This window comes from Mesoplodon bidens, assembly GCF_964165515.1.
Source record: "Mesoplodon bidens genome assembly, chromosome: X".
NCBI lineage: Eukaryota > Metazoa > Chordata > Mammalia > Artiodactyla > Ziphiidae > Mesoplodon > Mesoplodon bidens.
In genome coordinates, this window is record NC_138163.1 from 99,747,159 (window position 1) to 99,772,336 (window position 25,178).

At 38.8% G+C, this 25,178-nt stretch overlaps 1 long non-coding RNA gene across 1 annotated transcript; it reads left to right on the forward strand.

The window, feature by feature from the left end:
• The first annotated feature begins 701 nt into the window (after nt 1–701).
• Nucleotides 702–5,789, forward strand: LOC308608745. The gene is made up of 3 exons (XR_014014226.1): nt 702–789; nt 921–1,090; nt 5,244–5,789. It is a non-coding gene; the product is annotated as an uncharacterized lncRNA (long non-coding RNA).
• The last annotated feature ends 19,389 nt before the right edge of the window (nt 5,790–25,178 follow it).

Consider the following 25,178-nt stretch of genomic DNA (forward strand, 5'->3'; position numbering starts at 1 on the left):
TGTTTAATTTTGCCTGATGTATGCAACCTTTTTGCGAGACGTCTATTTCGTTTAAGGAACTTTTTCACGGCAGACTTTGAATCTCCTTCAGGGGTATTTTGAGGGGCTGAGAAGAGCAGGGGTTCCTGTGTCTCACCCATTTTTCCTCCAGCGGCTTTGCAGAGGCTCACCGGAGCTTTTTAGAATAAAGAAGTTGAGAATGTAAAATTGCTGGGGAGACTGAAGAGGAAGGGGAAGGAGGAGTAGATTTATAGCTGAAGCGGGTTTGTAAACTCAGCCTCTGCTTTGCGATTATTTTTTAATATGTGCCAGGCATTCCGCTGATTTCCATCCTGGCTTGGTTGTGGCTTTTTGTCTGTCTGTGTGAGGCTAGGGTGTTCCCTGTTTTAAAGCCGGAGTTGTCACAGCCTGGGCGTTTTCTGTTTCGGCTTATGGCTTTTTTTTTTTTCTCTCTTTTCCTGAATGAGTGTCCTTTGTGTAACCCCAGTAATTCAGAAATCCTGTAGTCATAGGGACTGCCCTGTCATGTGACTTAGGTACTAGGTGCTGCCTGCGATTGGTCAACAGCTAATTGGCGGGTCCCTATAAGAGGTCCCGCTTCGGGCGACCAGCCACTCTCCTGCCTGGGCTGCTGCTCAACAGGGGCGGGGGAGGGGGGGCAACGGGTGTCCAGTGATTCAGCCACATGTGATAGATGACCAAGGGACTACTTCCTTGGGGTCTGCACATCAGTGGAAGATACCCAAACTGGTTGTGGCTGCCTTGATCAAACTCTGGCTCCCTGAACTGGTAACTGTCACTTTAATGTAGCTTACTGATTAAACTCAGAAAAATGCAGCTAAAAATCTTTGCCAGGAACTTGTGTGGACTTACTCCCTGTTCCCTCCCTACCCCCCTTGTTCTTATTCGTTTTGTCACAGGAATGAAATGCAGATAACTCTTTAGAAAACTTTCCTAGGAAAAAAAGCGCCTCGTGTGATCTGGAACAAAGACATTTTCTAATCAGATTTATCAAGCTGTGAAGAGGGAGTTTTAGCGAACGGAAGCAGCAGCATTCTGTCACCAGGAAATACTGCTTTATCCAGAATTGGTAAGTGAAAAGTGGCATTGCTCCCTAATAGATATCATATGGTGTGTGTGGGAATTGTAAAATTGTTCACAGACCCCTAACAACTGTGTTGAACCAAAGAACACATAAACAGAGCGAGGAATTCTAAAAAAGGAGCAGCCCAAGAATACAGCATAAAGGCTGAGAAGAAGCCAGGTAATTAACAAAGATGAGCTGAGCGTTACCAGTTAGCCAAATATATGTAACACAACTAGCTTGGCTCCCCGACCCCCGGCCACCTTTTTCTTCTTATGAGGGGGAAGAGAATAAAAATGGGTTCTCTGGTAGAGTTGTGGCATTAACATTCCATGGATATAGATTTCCACTTAGTCTGAACAGTATGTGTGATAGATATTTAAAGGGATGTTTTCAGAATTAGTCAACTTGCCCTCCTTTCCGTCCTTCTACACTAGGATGTCAATAATTTAGTTAGAACTCTACAAAATGATAGTTTAAGTAATGCATTGGAAAAATTTCCTACTGATTGTGAAGGGCAGATTAAGATGGTAACAAATTTTTTTTTACACTTGTGTTATGAATTTTAAGACTGTTCTCTTAGATTACATTAGTACAGTAGAAGGGTGGTTTATTTCTACATGGTTCATTTTTGAGAGATGTCTCGAGATATCATGATTAGCAGTTCCTACTGGTATGCCTGTGTCTCTCTTTCTCCGGAATCTTAAATTCAGTTTTCTAATCTTAAATCTGAGCTTCCCCTATGTTTAAATTTCCAGAAAAATACAATAATGCTTTGAGTAATTGTGTTTTATATATATATATATATATATATATATATATATATATATATATATATATAAATAATAGGTTCTTGTTCATGAACTGTAAGGAAACACAATTTTATATTAGGCATGAGTGTCTGATTTCTTGATTTGGCTTCTTAAGAATGATTGTGGTGGAAAAGTTGAATAAAATAAGAAAATAAAACTAGAATGGAGGGTGGCTACCTGATTTTATCAGTTTCTTATTGGTCAATAGAAGTAATCATGTGATGTCCACTTATGGAATCAGATGGAAAAATATTTTGTCCTTTAACTGCTCACAAACATGTAGGTGATTTTGGTGATCTCCCTTTATGAATATGAATATATATAATTAAAACTATTAGTGACAGAGTTGTAAGTTTAGGGTTATAGAGGATACAGTATTATTTATTTACTTTTTAAAAGTACATTATTTCAAATTGAGAGTTAAATCTGCATTTCTGACTTTGGGTTTTCATTCTGTTTCTTTCAAAATCTTGAAATCCTTAACTTGAAAGGGGAAAATGTATAATAAAAAACAGGATAGCAGTTCTACAGTTTCTCTTGTTGGCACTAGAGTGAGATGAGGGTGGAGGGGAAGAAGATGACTCTAGTGGGATCTGTTAATTGGTCTTTTTTTTCCTGCTTATATACTTTGAGAATTTTTGAGAGCATTTTTCTCAGACTAATAGCTCTCAAGACTTCTGTAGAAGTATTTATTTTCAAAGAAATAGATAAAAAGCAAGGTAAGCATGGCCGTTAAGGGCAGGTTCTCCAATAAATCAGAGTGGTGATCCAAACTTGTTAATATTACAAGTTATTTGACTTAATTGAAGTGTGGCTAAGGATATGGAAAAATGCTACTCTTTTTCTTGAAGTACATGGATTTATAGGTTTCAAAGTCTTGAAGACAGAAAGTGGTAACAAAACATTAAAATATTTACAGGTAATTTATATCTGATTGCTACTTTGTGTTCAGTGATTCACAATTGTTTTCAGCTCTGTATTTCATGGAAATACTTGGGAGAAACATGGTGATTTAATAATCTGTCTAAACACTGCCATGCTTAATGGAAAAAAGCCTCTACATAATTTTTAGGTTTTACTCATCCATTTAGAAGCCATTGTTTTGAATGACAAAAATATGACAGAAGCAGGTTGAAACAGTAAATGCTAAAAAGTATATTCCAAAAGCATTTCTTTAGATCTTCATGTTTTCAATTCTTTGTGCTCCTCTCTGTTACAATTTATTAATTTTTAAAAATACATGTAAAATAAATAAATTCTCTGGGGTTATGGAGAGTCTTAAAAGTTTTGTATACTTTGTTAAAAGACATGAATGGTATGCACATGTCTTTGTCTTTGGGTATGTAAAGCTACAAATGGAAGGGACTCGGGTCAAGGGACAGACCTCAGAATAACTTTCTTTAAGTACTATTGATATTTGCAAATCTGGGAATATAAACACTTTCCCTTTGGGCTTGTATTTACATTTTTGGTATGGTATACAGTTCTGCCCAACTAAATGTTTCGAGGTATGGATATGTATATGTGTATATATTTGATTGGAAGGGGGAACTTTAATCACTAGCGGAACAAGTGGCTGTTTGTCAGAACCTAGATAAGCCTCATAGTGTTGTTCCTATAACAACTGAGGGGTTGGGTGTTGAAATGTAGCTTTAAGTTCTCGGTTTGCAAATGTCATTCAGACCTCCCACTACAGTCTCACTTAGTAGGAGGATAATGAGAAGGGGAAAAAACCATGAAGCAATATAAGTATCTCCGTTCGTTCCATGTCTTCCTGACTTGCTTTTGTGTACAGATCGCCATGGGAGTGGTAAACATAGGTCATGAACAAAGCACTACTTGAGTATAAAATAAGTGGAAAGGGGTCAGAGAAGTTGGGGAAGATAAATAACAACATATGGGGGTAATGAAGAGGCAAGAGAAGTCGGTTTCCATGCGTTTGTGCAAATCCTTTATCCAGTGCTGACCAGCAGTGCAAACATCTTGAACTAGTTATTGTATAGCTCTTCAAGAGCTGCAAATATTTCCTTAAATGCAATGTGGAGAAAATTCCTTCAGTAGCAGGATAGTTTACCATGTTGGCATAACGTTTATTCATCTCCCCTAGATGGACTACAGAGCATCCTGTATTCTTTGAAGGTCCATGTTTTTAAGTCAATTTTTTAAATCATTTAATAGCTTGTCTTTTTTCCATAGGAAAGATAGGGTTGTATGATTAAAATAGTGGTAAAACTTAAGTATATTATCCTATATTCAAAAGTTACTTTTAAAAACCCTTAAAGATTGTTTGAGACCTGTTGTTTGTGGCCATGAATTGGTTGACTGAGAAGCTTATGGCACACTCTACTTGGAAGGAAGGAGGGATTGTTTAGATTATATTTGGCATGGATTAATTATGCAGTTGTGGATTTCCCATGCCTGAAGGGCTTCCTATTTTCTACTCCTAAATGGTTTTGACTGTTTATTTGGTCATTAGCATGTCCAGAAGTTAGAAAGGAAAAGGAGACTTCAGTGGGTTTTGCCCCTTATTTACTATATAAGTCCACCATTGCTCGCTTCTGAAATCCGAAAAGGTCTGAAAACCAAAAGATTTTAATGTAAAAAATTTGGTAGCAAATCCTGACCTAAACTGACATGAAGCCAGTGTTTATAGTCTTTACTTATCCCAATTAGTAGGATGTTTTTATGTTTTACTGTAGAAATTATTAATGTGTTTGACCATGGAGTGCTGAGTTTTATATAGATAGAATAGTTACCCTATTATCTTTATAAAATCAGCATCATAATAATCAATCTGAGAGTGAGATAAGGGTTTGTAGACCTCTCATTACTGGTATACGTTGAGCTCACATTATATGCCAGGCACTGCTCTAAACGAATCACTGTCATCTAGAACAGTGTCTGGCACATGGCAGATGCTCAGTAGTTGTGTTTTGGTATAAAATGCTTTACATATATTAACTTACTTAACCTTCACAAAAACTGAAGAGGGCCAATATGGTTTTTAATCCCCATTTTACATGGAGAAACGAGGTGAAGCAACTTACCCAAAGTGTCCCAGCCAGGAAGCAATAGAGCCAAGATTGGGAAGCAAGCAGTCTGGCTAAAGTTTGCTCTTAATGAGTCTGCTTCAGGTATGAGGGAGGCCTGGAGATGTGGCACTGGAACTCTTGACTGAGTCACAGGGGGGTTTCAGCTGTTTATTCCTAGTCACCCCGCTCCTGGTGTCATCAGACATCACCACCATGGTCATTACCAGGGGCCTGCTGCGGAATGCTTAGAACAGGTTTTCCTCGGTGGGAGGGTGGGTGTTCCAGGGCTCTGAGAGGCTCTTTATCTCTTTATAGGCTTCCCAACAGGATCTCCATCAGCAGTCAGCCTGACTTCTTTATCTTGAAAAATGAAGATGCACAAAATAACTCTTTCCTCCACCCCAAGGAAATGATCTGGAATAGTGGGAAGAGTCTTTCTGGAGACATCTCCTGGGCCCTTAACCCAGCAGGAGGTCTGGGCTCTGAGAAGGACACGGGTCACTGCAGAGGGAGTGAACTCCTTGGCATGGGAGCCACACTGGACACAGCAAGGGTCCCTGTGGACCTTGTGCTGCATGACCCTGAATCCACAAAAGGATACTTTTAACAATACTTCTCAAAGAAGTGTATAAGATGTTGCTCCAATACCTCTATATTTCTAAGGATAAAAATTCATTCCAAGCTGATAGCAACCTCCCCATTCTACTTCCCAATTTCCCTATCCCACTATCTTGCTTAATTTTTCTTCTTAGCACTTATCTCTGTCTGACATACTGTATGTTTTACTTATTTATTTGTTTGGCGTTTCAGTCAAATACTAGCAGTAATGTTATCTTTGAACAAATGTAAGGGTCCTAGATTTATTTCTCTTTGATCTCCTTATTCAAACTCATTCCCTCCTATCAATCTCAGACTATCATAAATAATGAAATTTTTTCTGCCCATTGGAGTTTTCTTACTGTTAGTTATTTTTATATTCACAACCACGAGAATTTCTTTTTCTTAAACAAACTGTTTGGATTGTGCAATCAGAATTTGGAGAACCCATGTCTTCGTTCAGGAGAGGAAACTTAGCCAAATTTGAATATAATCATTGAGTATTTTTAAAATCAAGACAATTTTAAATTACTGAGGAAAACATGCAAAGTAAAATACTTTTGTATCTTATGAATTACCTTCAATTTAGATAAGGAACTGGAGAACAATACATAACATTTATTCCAGTGAAAACATCTTAAACTCGCCTACTTGCTATTCTTTTCCTTTGAAAAATTAAAAAAAATTAATATAAAACAATCATTCTACATATTAAAGAATGTAAATGATTTCATCTTGGACATTTCCTGGCTCAAGTTCTTAAATTCTCAACTGTGTAACCTATTGTCTTTCAACCCTATATTTATTCTAGTTTATACATTCCAAAGTATTTAGGATAATCTAAAATATAAAATTGAAAAATACATAGATATTATTAACTATAAATAATGTTGTCATGTATATACATCATTAGAACGCTCATAGAGTTGATTTTCTTTAAATTCTTTTTTTTTCTTTAAATTCTTAAAGGAACAGATTAGATGCATATAAAAGTTGAATATAAAATACTTTTGTTAAGTCAATATAATTGAGACATTTTGTTTTTCTTAGCTATATTTTAATAGCAAAATAGTTTCTAGTTGCTTTCTTTTAAATGGTCAATCTAACAAAGTAATAACTTGCTTAAAAACGAAGTGTAACTGGTTACTTTAAGGTAGAAGATGGAGTCATTGATTATGAAAAGCAATCTAAGGTTTTATTTTATTTTTAATTTATTTAATTTATTTTTATTTTGGGCTGTATTGGGTCCTCGTTGCTGCACGCGGGCTTTCTCTAGTTGCAGTGTGTGGACTTCTCATTGCGGTGGCTTCTTTGTTGCAGAGTACACATGGGCTCTAGGCGCACGGGCTTCAGTAGTTGTGGCTCACGGACTCTAGAGTGCAGGCTCAGTAGCTGTGGCTCATAGGCTTAGTTGCTTCACAGCATGTGGGCTCTTCCCGGACCAGGGCTCGAACCCGAGTCCCCTGCATTGGCAGGCGGATTCTTAACCACTACACCACCAGGGAAGTCCATAAGGTTTTGTTTTAAATGATCTTCCCTTTCTGCCTTGGAAGAGTTTAATTCTCCTTAAGCACCTGTTTTACTGAAAGCCCATGGCTGGTGGTGGTATTAGAAGAAAGCTTAGTTTTCTCACCTTTCTTTTTTTTCCCCCACCTTTCTTAAAGCAGATGGATAAAGACTTTTCAAATGAAAACCCATTGATTTCTCTCAATTAGTTGTGTGATATATATAAAGTGAGGCTAGCGTTCTTAACAATGAGAGAAACTGAATGACTTTGTACAGGCCCAGCAAAATGTTACAAGGTGCTTTCAGAGTTCTGATTACCTGAAAAAAACCTCCAGACATCCAGACATTTTCCAGTGAGTATCATATGACCCCAAGATGGTACCTGTTCACAGCATCCATTGACGTGTTTGCCCCCTAAGCGGCCCAGCTTTGGAAATAAGTAGACTTGTGCTTTAAGCTCACTTGGCCCCTTGCTAGCTGAGTAAGTTATCCCATTTATGTCTGTAAGCCCCAGAGAGTAGAGCATCAGTATTTAGCTTCCAGGGCTGTGGCATGAGATAACACATGTAAAGCACATACTGTGGTCCCTGGAATAATGGTACTTAACACGCTCTAGTTCCTTCCCAGATCCTTTCGGGAACAGACTTCAAAGTGTCAAAGCCTGTGGATCCATTCTAAGCTATATGTTTTTCTTCACACCAGATTAAGCAAAACAGTGATGATAATGGTGGCTGCCATTTCTGACACACTTCCCATGTTCTGGGTAGGCACAGTTGTGAGTACTCTACCCACATTGACCTGTTTAATCCTCTTGACAACCCATTGGTGCAATTATTGTGCCCATTTCATAGATGAGGACACTAAGGCACAGAGAGGTAAAGGAATGTGCTTAGGGCCACTCAGCTGATAAGCTGTGGGACCAGAATCTACATCCAAATAAGATGTCACCAGTACAGATGGTAAGTACTTCTGGCAGAAAAGCAGAATAAAAGTTGATTGAACTTGAAAGTCTCAGAAATGGTCTTCTCATCTCTATTCTGCGAAGTGTCACATCTTCCAGGCCTGGCCCTCTCAATATTGAAATACAAAATTGACTTTTTCTGCTTCTTATTACACAAATCGCTGGGAGCAGTTTTAGTCATTTGTGTTTTATGAGTTTTAATTAGGCCACTGAAGTCCAAGAGGGGAATTCCTTGTTTTCAGTTGATCTTATGCACTAACACATTTACTCATGTAACTTCCCCTATTTTTTTCTCTAATGTTTTCACTTGAAAGTGGGGGTGGAAGGTAGAAGTATGTGAGCTTTCGGGTCCTAGGGATGCACTTTCATCAGCCTTTCTGGAGATTCTTCTATCGGTATAGCATTCATCCATAGAAAACAAAATGAGTAAGAATCTGTAATTACTAATATTTTCTCCTTTATCTCCATCTCATTCTGGGTGTAATCTAGAGGGGCAGAATTTGTAAGTAAAGAATTATAAGAAGTCATCTATGTGCATAAAGCCATTTGTTTGGATGAGGAGTTAATTTTCAGGATATGGGAAAGGGGTTTCACCTTGAGAATTTCCTCCTCTTTCAAATATAGGTTAAGAATTTGGTTTAGAAGGCAAGGGCAGGTCACCCTAGCCTGTGGGTTCTGAGTGCATAGAAATCTCTTTAAAAATTCTCTTGGCCTTGGACTGAGCCTGCTCATAAGAGGATATATTAAGCATATCTGTCTTCATTTTTTCATTCATTCATTCATTTATCCGTATTCTCGTGTAACTCATTCAACGCCTACCTGCAGACACATGAAAGAAAGGACGGGGTGGAGGGTCCATTAGGGGAAGGAAGGAGGAGTAACTACCAACTCACTCTTTGTTCCTTTCACCTTAGTGACTACATCTTTTATTTGATCCTTTGCCATCTTGGAGGCAAGGCACATTTCACAGACTGACATTCATTAAAGACTTTAAGCATCTTCCTTTGGCAGCCGGACTTCTTTTTTAAAGTAAGGGGGAAAAAAGGGCTCATGACAGGAAAATAATGCAGAGAAATGGTTTTTCTTTCTTTTTTTAATGGTGGTGGAAGAAGGGCTCATAGTAGGGAATCTGTCAATAAATCCGGTCTAAGAATTCCCCCAAGCTTTTGACTCATTTCTCTGAAGAAAATTAAGAGACAACAAGGGCCTCCACAGCGATGTCTTGGAAAATCATTTTTAAATAGAATTTAAGCCAAATTGGAGGGTAAAAAGTCCTGTTCTGCCCTCGATTAAATTTATTATGAGTTTTTGAAAATATCTCCAAGTAAAGGTGGGAAAAATGAGGGATACCCTCTCTTTGGGGGAGATGAGGTTAGGGAGGAGGGTTTATACTACTAACTCTTCAAGAAGTGTTACTTGGTACCATGCTGCAGTTAGGAATATTATTGCTCAAGGCAGACAGGGTCATCATCTTTACGTGTGATTTAAACTTGGGTGTTATTTTGCATAGTTTTTGAAAAACACATAACTAACCATTCAAGCTCTTTGTAATGGCACAAACTTTGTGTGTTTTCTGATACAGGTTTGGCCACAGCAACAAAGGCGATGAAAATGCTTTATATCTTTTAGCATGAAATGCGAAGTCTACATCAACCGTAGGTATATACGGCCCAATGGAAGGAAATGTGAATGTAAATTTAAAAACAAAATCATTCAACCTCTAAAAGGATGGCTCCTGATCTCAGGGCTCTTTCTCTCTGAGCTAGATCAAGTAAGGACTGTTTGTGACAAGTGAGGTTGATAAAGATAGTAAATTTCTACCTTTTCTGAAAGATTCTCCTGTATCTTCTACCCTTGGGTAGCAGGGAGAGTATAAAGAAACTGTTCTTTCTTCCCCAACCCCTGCCTAATTTCTCTTCACACTGGGGAAATGAGCACTCTCCTATAGCTCCTGTCCACCTGGCCCTTGAAGTATGGGGTATTTGATAAGATGTTAACAAAAAGTGTCCCAGGTGCCAACCAGACCTCATAAGCTTGTAGCAGAACAATTGGCAAAGCTCTCAGGTAGGAAATGTTCACTTTACAAAAATGTATTGCATACCTACTGCATGCCAGATGGTGTTCCTAGTCTGGGAATACAGCAGTGCACAAGGTCCCTGACTGCATGGAGGGGGCAGGCTGACAGTGATTGAACAAATAAGTAGATGCCAGGCGTTAGAAGGTGCTAGAGAGAAAAGTAAAACCTGGTCCAACAGAGAGGTCGTACCCAGGGGCCCGGGAAAGAGCTGCTTTATCTAGGGCTGACAGGAAAGTCCTCTCTGATGTTGTGATATTTGTGCAGAGGTTTACCTGTGGGAAAGTAGTCGATGAGGTCTGGGAGGTAGTGAACTGCAGATTGCGTAGGGCCCTGTTGGCCATAGTAAGAAGCTGCTAGAAGGTGGGAGACGAGAAGAGAAGAGAAGAGAAGGAGGATGGTGTTCCGAAGGGACAGGTGATTTCTGCAAGGAACCTGGGGAGTTCAGCCCATTGTGCCTCATGACCAGAGTGTGTACAAGTTGTGCAGGGCACTCTTTGGGGGAAAATGCTACTTTTTTCATTTAAATATGATGATACGAAAACCTTGGTAAAGAAAGATAAAGTTGAGCTATCAACTCCTTATCAGCTAAAGATCCAAAAGTGGGTAAATTTTCCTGTCGTATCTATTCCTCAGAGGCGTGGGGTTACTCAGTTTTCTCGCAGTGGGATGCTTCGATTCTATTTATACTTGCCCCAAACACACTTCTGATGGGGCGTGTCTTTGCTGATTTTACACTCGGTGAGAAATAGTTTAGACTTTTGAACTGCATGGTTTTTGAGTAATTCTGCGTTCAAAATGGTTTTTGTAGCCCCTAGTTTTCTGTTCAATCAATTGATAGTTTCCGTCTTAGAATTCTGTATGAAAATTTATTGTTTGATATGGGTTAAAAAGTCGTGTCACACAGTGCTCATTTTCACAATTGGAGGTAGAAGGGGATCATGGGAAAATAAAAGCAGTTGACCAGTTGGGAAGAAAACACTTTTGCAGTTTCTTAAAGATAGAGTTGATTGGTGTAAATGAATTGCAGCCCCTTGTCATTCTCTTACTTTCATAATCTGATATTAAAAGTCCTACCTTTTGTATAAGGTAGGTATAATTTCTGTTATCTGGGAGTTTACATGTTAAGAGACATGGCCTCAGTGAGGTGAGACATAAAATGTATATATAGGTCATTTTATCAACCTTGGACCATGTCACCAGGCCTGATAACAAACAGGGCTTAGCCAGGGACTTGGTAGCTCTTTGGAGGTATGGTCCAGGTTTATCTTACTTTAAATCACCTGAGACTTCCCACCTAACTTTTATCACCTAGCCTGACCTAGCCTGACTAGTTAGTTATACATTTGGGTTAACATTCATATTCTTTTAGCCAGGGACCCACCTGCAGAAAAGAGTTATTGCTTTTGTCATTTATAGTTTAGTTCAACTGGACCGGATTTCCTTACCTCCTCTGGCTGAAACTGACTGAGAGAATGACGGTTTCACTTGTGGGGAGGAGAAATCAGTACCTTGGGAACATAGAGTGTTTCGTGGAGGAGGGTCTAGTTTGCTCCTTTCCGTCTTCCCCCTAAGGTAGGAACTCTGCACTGAGAGAGGGAGTGAGAGTTCGCACATCATGAGGAAGCTGACCCACTTGGATGAACCGCGTTGGGAGCTGAGAAAGATGTAGAAACGGATAACGAAGGAGGTCAGGGAGCCTCAGGGTACTGGCAAATCTCTTTGGTCCTAAGCCCTGGTGTCCCCGGGCTCTGGCCTGACTTCTTTCTGGCATCCCTGATAGGATGTCCATTTTTGCTCACCTCCTGGGAGATGAGGGGCATGCTCCTGACTTCCTGAGCAAGGAGTTCAGGAATGGGCATTCAAGACACCATCTCCCCCCCAAATCCTCCTGCATACATCTCTCTCAACTGAATCTACTTTCTAGGTGGACTTTGGAGAGCTAGACATTAAGTTTCCTTTTCTATCAACCTATGACTTCTAGCTTTGAGGGAAGCACATATATTGCCCATGAAGTCATGTGTTCTGTTCAGTCCTTCCTCTCAGGCTGGTCACGTCTCATGGTCTCCCGGGGCTTGAGCCGTTTTTCCCCATGCATCCTGGGATTTCCCCCTTTCTTCCCCCATATAAATAGGCAATTTGTTGCCTGTGTTCTAAGACCTTGCTATTTCTGCTTTTGACTGGAGTCTATTCTGGTACGATTGTGTGGTAGCTGGGCACTGCAAAATGAGTCAGTTCCTGCAGTTTGGTTACAAGTTCTCAAAAAGTATTTCAGAATGTGGATGTGGTCAGCAGAGTCATTTTCCAGGCATCTAAAAGGAAACCCACATCAACTGTAACAATTGAACTGCGAACCGATGGCCCTGCACAGCAGAACTGGGCCTGCTTTTCCTCAAAGGAAAGCCCGTAGCAGCCCTCAAATCCAGCCTGCTCTACAGATCTTAAAGGAGAATTCTTCTTCATGCTTGCAAATCACATTTTAGCTGTGACTGTTTGCGCAAACAACGTGACAGAGGTTTTGGCCTTCGTCACTTTTTGAATGTAGGCACACGTCTGACATAAAAAAAAATATTTTTGGAAAATGGGATCTTATGGGATTAGAATATAATTAGTACAAAGTGTGAAATGTGGTTTAGAGACAGAAACTTTGGTGATTTTCAGCTAATGCACTGAGGAAGAACTAAGATGGTTTAGGTACTAGTAGAATACATGGAAATATAATTACTTTTTTACTAAATTCTGAACTTGTGTAGACTTAACAGCAATACTGATAAAAAATAAAGTTCTTTTCAAGCTTTAGAAGAATTTCAAGTTTGTCATAACATTTAGAGATTATTTTAGTTCAGCATAGGTTTTAGGAAATAATCATTGTGAAGTTTTTATCCTCTTGGGTACCCGTGAATTATGTAAAATTTTGATTGAGTTCTTAGTTACCAGTCTTGTACCACCTGTTAAAAAAAACTGGGGTTTTTAATAATTAGAAAACAAACAACATAGAAAAAATGGGCAAATGGTTTGAACAAACACTTCACTAAAGAAGATATATAAATGGCAAATATGCGCATTAAGAGATGTTCAACATCGTTAGTCATTAGGAAAATGCAAATGAAAAAGACAGTGAGATACCACTACACACCTATTTGAATGGCTGCAGTTAAAAAGGCTGACTATACCAAGTGTTGGCAAGTTTTTGGAGGATCTAGAACCCTCATGATACATGTAGGTCAGTGTAAAATTGTACAAACATCTTGGAAGACAGTTTGGCAGTTTCTTAAAATGTTAAACATACACCTACCATTTGATCCAGATATTCCACTCCTAGGGAAACGAAAGCATGTGTCCCTATGAAGACTTGTACATGAATGTTTACAGCAGTTTTGTAAGTAATAGCTAAAAACTGGAAATGACCCTAATGATTGATCCATTCATCAGCAGGTGAATGGATCAATCAATTGTGGTGTATCCATATGATGGGTTGTACTCAATAGTGAAAAGGAGTGAATTACTGATATAGTGAACAACACAGATGACCCTACACTAAGTGAAAAAAGCCAGACCCTCCTCAAAAACATACATACTGTACGATTCCATTTATATAAAATTCTAGAAAATGCTAAGCAATCTATAGTGACAGAAAGCAGATCATTGGTTGCTTGGAGTGGGGGAGCTGTGAGGGGGCAGGTGGGAGTGATTACAAAAGGGTATGAGGAAACTTTGGAGCTGGTGGATAATTTCACTATCTTGATGGTGGTGATGGTTTCATTGGTGCATATGTATGCCAAAACTTATCAAATTGTACACTTTAAATATGTGCAGTTTATTGTGTTAGTTCTTAATTAAAAAAAAAACCCTAAAAAATGAGCAATCATTTTTATAGGTGGAGGGATTTAAAAATGCCCTTATTTGGCAAAATAAAAACTTAGCATCTCAGGAGAAAAAAAAAACTGATGAAGTTTTAATGGTTTGGGGATAGAAATATAACCTTTTAGTACAGATGAGAAACCAAAGTTAAACTGTAATAATTGCCATCGCTTTAGTTCCTCCTGTTTACAAGGTGTTGAAGCAAGTGGCTCAGAAAGTATCTGGTCCAGCCCTGGTTTATTAGCATTTGCACTTAAACACAACTACTGTAGCACTCACTGTATGACGGGGGCTAAAGCATCTGAAGCAGGGTTCAGATTGCAAAGACATGAAAATGCTACCATCCTATTCTACCACTGTGAGAGAAACAAAATCTCTTCTATTTGTAGAATCCATGAAAATTGGTAAAGTACTTTAATAAACCTCATTTTGTGGGGTCATCTCAATGATCCCATTATAGGTAGGGTAAGTATTATCCTCATTTGCTTGGGGAGCAAACTGAGACCCAGTGAAGCTAAGCTGTTTGCCTGGATCACAGAGACCCCATCTTCCTAGGCAGAGGTCACCATTCTCCCCATGGCACCTTGCTGCTTCCCCAAACTCATGTCATTGAGTATTTGGCCTGGACTTTTTGCTCATCAATTTGTCAAGCAGTTACTAGAGTCTCTTCTATTTGTATATGAGGTGTTCATGGCAATGACCCCCTTTAATCCTGTTTTGCCATCTGTAAATAGATAATAACACAACCACAGGCTTCACAAGGTTGTTGTAAGGGTCAAAGACTTGGATGTGAAAGAACTGTGATAGTTGGGCAGTACTGTATACACAGTGGGTGTTGACATTTACTACGTGATTGCCTTCATCCGGCCTGATTACAGATGGCACAGTACTGAGCGGGTGGCTTTGTAAAACCAACAAGGAAACATGAGAGCTTAATTCCATTATTCGCACTGTGGCTTCCATCAAAATTGCCATGTTTCATTATAAATGAAATCTGGTGTGCTGGATTATTTTAAATTTTTCTTTAAAAGATCTCAACAGTCATTCATTTTGTCCCAGCCACGGAAACTGGTGGCTTTGAAAGGAAACAGCATAGAGCTGAAGGCACAGGTGCCATTAGAGTTTACTTGGCCAAGAAGGTTGGCCCATGCCCGGCACCCCCTTTCCCTTCGGTTGTGTTGACTGACATGTGTCCTTGCTCTCTGTCGCTTTCAGTGGCCCTCTGTCTTCAGTATCCCTCTTCCTTTTCACATTCCTGGTTTGGGGGCAGCTTCCTCAGCAGAATTCTTGACAGGTCTGTGGCCACCCAAACTTCTCCCTAGTGTATGTGATAAACTGTGCGGGGACCAGTATAGGCTTTAGTACTGTCTAGTACAAAACACATTTTCAGGAGACAGGGAAAAAATTCTGTGGTCCAGTAAGTTCAGGAAAATCTGGGTTGAACAACATTAAGTAAGTTCCTCTCCTGCAGGACTTTTCAGAACCTTTCATGTTTGTATCGAAACTTCAAGAGGGGCATGTGGCACGTCTACAACGTTTCCTAAATTTAATAGATTTCAAGAACTGTAGGGGTTTTTTTTGAGTCATCTCTTGGTTTAATACTCCAAAGAACACACTTTGGGTAATGCTGTTTTGTAACCTGTTATTTGATATATTGGTAAAATGACAATTTTCTTAAGCGTTTTCTGTCTGTCCCTACTGGCACATCTAAAACAAAGCATGACGTGTTTTCTTGACCGAGTCTCGAGAATTTTAGTTTCTCAACTTTTTATTCATGATTTTAAAATTTATTGAGGTTCATTTAACCTTAGAAAATCAGGAGATGTAATAATAAGAGCATACAAAGATTGTAAGGTTTTGTCTGAGTATGAAACTAAATCTAGGGAATACCTATTTGTTTTATTTTGGGTTTTTTTTCCCACCAAATCCTCTAGATTCTGCCCTTTTAAGTACCTCCATTTATTCCATCCCTGATTCTGTGGCCCGTACTGCCTTCCATAGGGGCAGACATGAAAGAAAAGTGGTGATGTACATAACAGCTCTCTTGTGTCAGCATAGGGTTTGCATTAACTTTTAGTGTTTCCAGTAGTAAGATGAGTTTGACTCTCAGCATGAAAAGGATTATCATGGTATGGATGGCTTTTTTTTTTCTTTACAGTTTGTTCCCCAGACTATAGAATTTCAATAAGCAGGCTAGGACTTAAAAGAGAGAGAGTGTCAGAATGAATAGTAATTGTCCGTGAGAAATTTCAACAGGTTTGATGCCATTGCTTCCCAGCCAGAAATGGGAGGCAGGAGGACGAACATGGGGGTCAGGAAGGGGAGCAGGCAATGCTGGACTTAGTAAATTGGGATCATTCCTGGCTTGTCACATCTACATGGGATGTATAGCCACAGGCTGGATACCCCAGGAAAGCTTGGTCTTGTGGTTTGGATTGCTCATGGAGCTCTTGAGGTTGACCGCTCTTCTAGAATTGCCATGTTACATCTAGTATGGTCTCATCAGACATCGAGGGTTCCCCTTCATTTCTGAGCTCCTTATAGACCCCCTTTTCTCTAAATGAGAGGCTTTTGCTATTCCTTTTTGACCAAAAACGACTTCTAGAGCCCCCCCCCCCAACACACACACACATTCTCTTGTCCTCTTTGAGCCGGTCCTTTCAAGGTTATACTATCCTTCAGTGCCAAGTACCCCTCCTGACCTCTTTCTCCACTCACAGAAAGAGGAACCAGATTTCCCCTGTGTTACTTACCATCAGTATAAACCGTAGTTTTGTTTCTGTTAATTCCCCTTTCAACCTAGCGATAAAGGTTGCCACTGCTGCTCCCCCGACCCCGCACAGGAAGAAAGACTTCCTTCCTTCATCTCTTGACTTTGCCCAGGCCTATGAATAATCTTCCCTTTCTCTTGGACTCCGGATGCTCACCTTTTCTAACTTTTTTTTTTAAACTCCCGAGGGTCACTCCTCCTGTATCCTTCGGTTTTCTCCATCTGGTAAACTTCCTTTTCTAGCTAGTTCACAGAGGATGCCCATGAAGCTGTTGCCCCATTGATGAGTGCCTCAGTGTTGTAAATGAGTGTTGGGCTTCTCTTCTACTCCCTTTTGGCTGTATTGACCGACATATCTCCTCTTTGCTCTCTTCAATGGCCCTCCTTCTTTGGTATCCCTTTTCCTTTTTCCATTCCAGACTACTTCTGTGACCATCTCAAAAATCCATCTCCAACTGTGAGCCAAGAGCTTAATCTTTTGATATTTTCCTCCATTATTTTTTTGAATCTGACTTTTAATTAGATGGATAGTGTTTCCCTGAACACTTTCATTTGTTCTACAGAACTGTCCATCCCTTGTCAAAAACCCTTCACTGGAATCATCAACTAATAAGGAGAGAAGAAGGTGGAGAAAAATGCTGTTGGCAAGACTTTTCATGGCCCTTGGTTTGTACTGAGTTATTACCGCTGAAACTCTTTTTGTTTCCTTACGACCAGTTAGCGAACTGGTCACACATCCACTAGGTGGCGCCCACTCTGGGACCGAATATTTGATGCATTCTCTAGAAGTTTCAAAATAGCCAGTTACCCCCTTTTCCTTTATTTAACACATATCAGAACAGTCTTTCTCTATAAATCTCAATTAACATTCCCATTTTCTCTTTGTTACACAAGTACCATTCAAGTTTTCATCTTTTCCTCCTTGCTAGACGTCTTGTGGGTGCTGTAGCTGCTAGGTCATTAGATAGTATCAGTAAGTATGGTATATGCTACATTTAGCCCTCCACCATTTTTTTTTTTTTGGTCAACACATTCAATTAAAAAAAACTTATTTTAATTGACGTATAGTTGGTTTACAATGCTGTGTTAATTTCTGCTGTACAGCAAAGTCACTCAGTTATACACATACATACACTCTTTTTAATATTGTTTTCCATTATGGTTTATCCCAGGATATTGTATATAGTTCCCTGTGCTATACAGTAGGACCTCGTTGTTTATCCATCCTACATATAATAGTTTGCATCTGCTAACCCCAAACTCCTAATCTGTCCCTCCCACAGCCCCCCGGGCAACCACAAGTCTGTTCTCTATGTGTGTGAGTCTGTTTGTTTCATAGATAGGTTCATTTGTGTCATATTTTAGATTCCACATATAAGTAATATCATATGGTATTTGTCTTTCTCTTTCTGACTTACTTCACTTAATATGATAATCTCTAGTTGCACTCCACCATTATCTAATCATTTTTGTTAGCCCCTCCAAATCTTCACACTTATCTGTTATCTGTCTCCCCTTCTCTTCCTTTGTGGTATGAGCCATTTACACAAACCACATAATTTTAAAAATCAACATGCTAACTAGCACAGGGACATCAGTTCAGTGCTTTGTGTCCACCTAGAGGGGTGGGCTAGGGAGGGTAGGAGGGAGACGCAAGAGGGAGGAGATATGGGGATGTATGTATATGTATAGCTGATTCACTTTGTTACACAGCAGAAACTAACACGCCATTGGAAAGCAATTTTACTCCAATAAAGATGTTAAAAAAAATCAACACGCTACCATAGACCTCATAATAATTGAAGCCCAATGTTAGCTGCTGGTAGACATGTATGATTTTTGGAAGAGGCTTCATTTGCTCACAACATACTTCATTTCATAGCCATCACAAGCAAAGGAAGTTGTAACCCATGGATGTTCCCTTTGTTCTTCCTTCTATCCTCTTCTCCCGTCCTCCACCATTACCTGTTCAATTGTCTCAATTCTTCCATTTCATCAGAGTTTACTTGTCCTGTGGAATGAAGGCAGTTAGGATAGCCTTCCTGAGCCCCATCTTCTGTGCTACAAGGCTATTCTCCTTGTGCTACAAGGGACTGTATAGAAATGTTCACCTTGAGAGAGTGCTTTCACTAGTCTGCACTTCTATTAGGAAAATATCCTCTTTTACAAATAGCTTGATCCTATAAGCACCCACAGATATTATAGAAAAGTACCATAAAACTAAGATGGGAAGTGAGTAATGTTTAAAGGATAAAGAAATATAAGAATTTTCCTGAAGTGGAGATAGTCTCCTATTGTTTTAGGTTATTTTGGTCTTTGAAGAATATCAGGACAGGTGCCAGGCACGTCACTCAGATTTCTTTATTTGACAAATATTTATTAAAAGATGACTATGATCCAGTGTACCTGTTAGTACCTGGGGAGTCTCAAAAGAACGGGACTCAATCCTTACCCTCACAGAGCTCATATTCTTATAGGGAGACGTATTTCTAAACAAATAATTAAAGAACAAATTGGCTTGTGTTTCTGCCTGAGACACAGACTGAGTGATCAGGGAGCTGGCCCTGAGTAGCACGCAGCTAACTTTTCGGAGGACTCCAGGAAGGCCCCTTAGAATCCTTCTAGACTCTTCTAGAATCTCTTTGAGCCAGGCCCAGCAGAGGGCGAAGAGGGGCTGGGCAAGCAGTATGTAGAGGCCAAGGATTTGCTACTCCTTAGTCCATCTGAGCTGAGTGAAACTTGATGGGAAGAGTCAAGGAAGACCAAGCGAAGAATTTTGTACCATGAGAACATTTGGTGACAAAAGGAGTTCTGTATAGTAGTGAAAGCGGAGGCTTGGTAGAGATTTGATTATAAATGAAACCTGCACTGTTAGGTGTATGTGATGTCAGTGCCTTTAGAAAATAGCACAAGGCTTAGAAATGAGACCAAATTTAGAAGGACCCCAGTAATAGTATAGAATAGTAATGGCTTAATTGTTATTAAAAGTCTGTAACAGGGATTCTTGGGAGAACTGTTTTTTCTATTATTTACAGGTTCAAAAAAGAGTCACCTTACTTTGATACGTTTTTTTCTTTTTTACTTATCATTGGTAGAAGAATGCAGATTATTTTATTTCATTTTTTTTTCCAATGATGAATTCCTCACCACTATTGCATACTGCCAACATTGTATGAAGAGAATTTAGAGAGGGGGAGAGTGACAGAGAGAGAGATATTTTCACGTGGATTTAGTGCAATTAATTTCTGGAACTTGTCCTTAAAAAGGCAGTTACTTAGGTGAAAACTATCCTTTTTCTCTGAGGGCTTTTAGTGAGTAAAATGATTCATGTTTTCATCCAATGGTTATTTTAAAAAATTTGGTTTTCATTGAGAAGGATTAAAGGCATGTGCCTAATTGCTAAATATTATTTTTTTAAAACTGGCCTGAGTCTGTCTTTATGGGCTGTGAGTGGTTTCGCCTTTAGAAGCTTGTTTTAGGATCTCGTGCCAACCCCATTCCTTCCCAGGCCTGTTCAGACTACAGTTATCTGGCAGGGAATTTTTTTTTTTAATGTCTTGAGCGGAACATCTCAGAAAACGTTCACCTCAATCTTCAAGTTGACTTCCCGAGCAATTTACTAAATAAGTGATATGAGAATCAAGTGACCATCAGCTGGTATAAATGTTTTTGGTCAGTGTAGTCACAGGGTGTCAGGTATGCAAGACTTGGACGGGCTGCAACCATGTGCTGGTTATGGTAAGACCCTGGCTCAAATGTTCTAACGTAACACAAAAGGAATCCAAGTTCACAAGAACGTACTTTAATTAGACACCTGTATTTAAAAGGTTGATTTTTCCTCGGGCATAAATTCACCCCGCGGCACACAGTGTATATGTATATGTGTGCATTTCTTTCCTGGGCTACAGTTAGAGTTAGACTTTTTGTTCTTAACCACATGGAAGGCAGTTTGTTTGTTTGTTTTTTGTACACAACTTCATTGAGGTATCATTGATATACAAAGAACTGCACATATTTAATGTGTACAATTTGATGAGTTTACGTGTGCAAACACCCATTATCATCACCACAATCCAGGTAATAGACATATCCAACAGCTAACATAGCTTCCGTTTGTCTATTTTAATGTGTGTGTGGTCAGAACACTTAACATGAGATGTACTCCATGGGAGGCAATTTTTGTTAGAAGTAAAAAAATCTTTGTTCGAGTAATGTACTGGCGTGTGTTCTGTCAAATCCATAAATATGCTGTCATATATTCCTATTTAGTTCCAGAAGGCTGCTAGTACATGTGCTAAAATATGTGAAAAATCATGGATGGGGATTGGAAGGGGACATCTAGAGCCAAACTTTACAATTTTGACTTGGTAAAGTTAACATTCTGGCAGTGCTATGAAATTGTTCATCCCTCTTCATTTACTGCCACGTACAGTGCTTGGGGTCAAAATTTCTTTCCAAAAACTACAGTTTCTAAAGTTAGGGATGCTTTGGGGAGGCAATATAGAATCATCCAGATAATCCCTTAGAAAGACAAGGAAGTCTACTCTTCCTTTCGTTGAATGACCCATGAAGCAGCATTTCATTAATTTCTAGTGAAACTTTGATGAAAATGTCAGCTTGGCTTTAAACATCAGTGTGTTTCCGGAGAGTAAGCTCTTCAAATTCTAGGTTAACGTTTCAAGAAATGGTCCTTATTATCCCAGTTCCAAGCAGGCTTTCCAACAGCAGGTAGCAGGCTTTCCAACAGCAGGTAGCAGGCTTAACTTCTAATCGGTCTTTTCCTCCCTTTTAACTCTCTTTCCCATTATGTGTACCTCAAATAAATGGTCTTTAGCCAGCATGGATGGGGTGTTTTTTTTGTTTATGATTGTTTTGTTTGTTTGTACTGTGAATAGGACTTGAGCATTGAGTACCTTGGTTATAATTCTTTCACCCGTCCCTGGGGTTTAATTGTCTTCTTGTTAGATTATAGAATTATGTAATTTGCCATTTTTAGTTTGACTTATTTATAAACTTCTAAAACGTATTATCGGTTAATAGTCTATGCTATAGTATATTTCTTATATATTCTCTATATTTTAATAAACTTTAAAATGTGTATTATTGGTTAGTGGTTGACACTAATCTATAGAGTAACCTTTAATAAAATTTTATTTACAGTTTTTCCTTTTTGTATTACCTAGATAAATTTAAAAGTAAGGGGGAAAAACTGTCTTAACTTTATAGTTCTTTTGACCTAGGAAGATTTAGAGGATAGATAGGGTGAGCTTTGAGAATTAAAAATGCCATTCTTCTAATCTAAATATAGACCAAAATTTATAAAAGATAATCCTTTGGATTTTGGTGTTAAGACTAACCAAGCTAAACCCTTGCCTCACTTTAATTGTTAGTCTTATTATTCATAAAAATAGTTACGAACATTTAGTTTTAGTGGTTTATGAAATGTAAGTTTGTATGTTCTGTAAATGCTTTATTTTATATTGAGGGTAAGATTCAGCCAAACCTGCTAAGCAGTCTTTTTTCCTACTTTGGTATGTATCCCCTGGCTTTTTAGGTAATGCCAAAATATACTTCATAGATTGAGTTGTTTTTAATTTATTTAAAAAGAAAAAAAACCCCAAGCAATCAAACAAAAACCTACTTCACTTTATAAATTCCATCCTTCTCCTTTCCTAAGAGCTAACCGACTGGTGAAACACTATTATTATAATTTGGCAAATGGGTTCCCTCTTAAAGTTAGACACCTGTGATTAAATAGTTAAATCATTCCCTTGAAATTTATATATTTAGAGCTCTCAAAAAGCTGGTTGTCTCTTCTTACACTTAACACATTTTAAAATTATTTATTTATTTTTTTATATTTTTAAATTGGAGTATAGTTGATTTACAATGTTGCCTAACACATCTTTTTAAAAGCTACCTTTTGGGCAATAAATATTCCCATCCAGCTTCATGTTCAGTCCAACTGTACTAATGTAAAGTTCTAAGTATAGACTTTCTTCCAATTGACAATAACTTTCCTAAATCTTTTCTAAGTGACAGCCAAAGCATTTTAAATTCATAAGAAGGTCAGATTCTAAAATGTGTGTACTTGGCGCAAACTTGCATAGTCATTTACATTCTAAAAAAAATTCCTAAAAGTGGAAAACAGTAATTGGCTACAACGGTCATATGCTAATATAAGAATGCCTTCTCCAAGACACCAGGCTTCTTCCCACTTCGGGTGGGGCCTTTGTTCTGAATCTCGCCTCTCTCTGCCATGTTCTCTCACCACAGGTGTGTGCACGGTTCTCCTCTTCCTCCTTCAAAGAATCTGCTCAAATGTCATACCCACAATGAGGCTTTTCGTGAAAAGCCTTGTGAAAAATAGCATTCCTTTTCACTGTGGAAATAACCATCCGTACCTGTTGAGTTGCTTTTTGTCTTTCCCTACCTGCACCTTAAATCTTCACCTTTCAGTTTCATGAGTGCTGGATCTTGTTTCAGTGTCACATCCCCAGTGCCTGGCAGAAAATAAGGAGAAGGCTCTCAGCAGGCATTTCTGGGGTGAATGAATGAATCAATGAGGAATACACCTATCCTCTAACTTTTGTATACCTACATGGTATTATGGGAGGAAATCTTGGTACTGACATACCAGTGAGATGCTGCTTTGGATACTTTGTAATGTATCTTTTTTGCAGTTTTCCTAGGTGTTTTAGAAACTTGGTAGAAATAACTGTATCATCCTCAGTTTATAGAGGAAACAATATACTGCAATATACAGTATTCTTTATTGTACATATGTGCATCATTGCTAGATTACCCAAGTTAAAGTGTAGTAAGGCAGACAAAAATGCTCCAAGACCACAATGAAATGGTGGATTGGGTTTTTTGTTTGCTTGTTTATTTGTTTTTCATATATATACATATATACACACACACACATATATATATATATACACACACACACATATATATACACACACATTATTTTTTACATTAAATATATACATTATATATATATATATATATATATTTTTTTTACATTTTACTGCAAAAACATACTGAATAATCAACTGTAGATTTTCTCACAGACAATCATGCATGCTCTAGAAGGGCAGGGAATTTCATCTTTTTTGTTTGCTGCTGGCTCTCTAGCGCCTGAGAGAGTATCTGGTACTTTCCTCAATATCACTCAATCAACATATGTTGAGTAAGTAAATAAATCTAGAGGTTGTTTTAAACTGCAGACATGGGGTTAGTGTCAGGCTGTCAATAAAGAAAATATGTAATTGAAACCTCCTAATACCATTCCCACGTAAGTTTCCAGGATTGATGTCTTCTCTTTCCTTCCACAGAGCCCCTCCCTAGAAGGCTGCGGATCATCTAGCTGCTGGAATGTCTAGGTACCCTCAATGGCTCAGTAGCCAGTGTAGATCCTGTCTTTTGTAATCAGTAGCTACATCTGGCTACTGGGTCTCTGATGGCATCTTCTACCTTCTGTTACAGTGTCCTGAGTGAGGTTATTGGGAAGTACTCAATAATAAGGCTTTACCTTGATTTACACACACGTATACACACAGGATTAAGTTCTTGGATGGGTGGTAAGTCTTCCATTATTAGGTGGAGTGTGGGAACCATCAGGGTTTTATAAATAATGAGGTGCATTTGATTTCAGCACCACAAAGGGGAGGAATCTGGATATTTTATCTGTGGATTGTTTATCTGTTTTTTCTCTCTCCCTCCCCTGTGGAAGGTATCATTTGGTCACAAAACTATCTATCTATCTATCTATCTATCTATCTATCTATCATCTATCTACCTACCTACCTACCAATCTATTTTATCCATCCATCTTTTTCATCTCTTGATTTTTAAATGGCATTCTCAAAATAATGTGGTAATTTAAGGAAATTTCATTTGTAGTAAATACATCCCAGCAGTGCACTTGTGATTTGTGGTTGTCTTTTCCCTGTGTTAGAGCAGATAAATGCCAGAAATCTCGAATGCAGGGGGCATTTATGTTGAAATCATATGTGGGAAGGCTTGCAGGCACAACATCCAGGTCTGAGGCATGAACCTGGCATACAATGTAGATTTCTGTGTTTGTTGGGCAACAGCTACATTGTCTGCTGGGTTTCAGGCTACCTGGAAACACGTTCTTCATGGCTATTTTCATCAATGCTTCACCTATACTGTTTTGGAATAACTTTTCCAGGTGGCATAAGCCAGTGGGCTTTATCATTGGACAGAGTGCAGAGAAAGGACCCCATGAAAGCTGATCACCTTAGCAAAACATGATTTTGTTATGATTTCACCAAGATGGTCACACACCAGCCCGGGAAACTCAATGAACCAGAGACCAGGTGTAATGCCATCCTTCCTTCTCTCTGCCTCAACTCTCAAGGATTGGTCACCTACATGTTATTAGTAATTATTATTTGATTTCTATTCATATTTACTATCAGAAGTCATAGCACCTATGGGTCTCATCACACT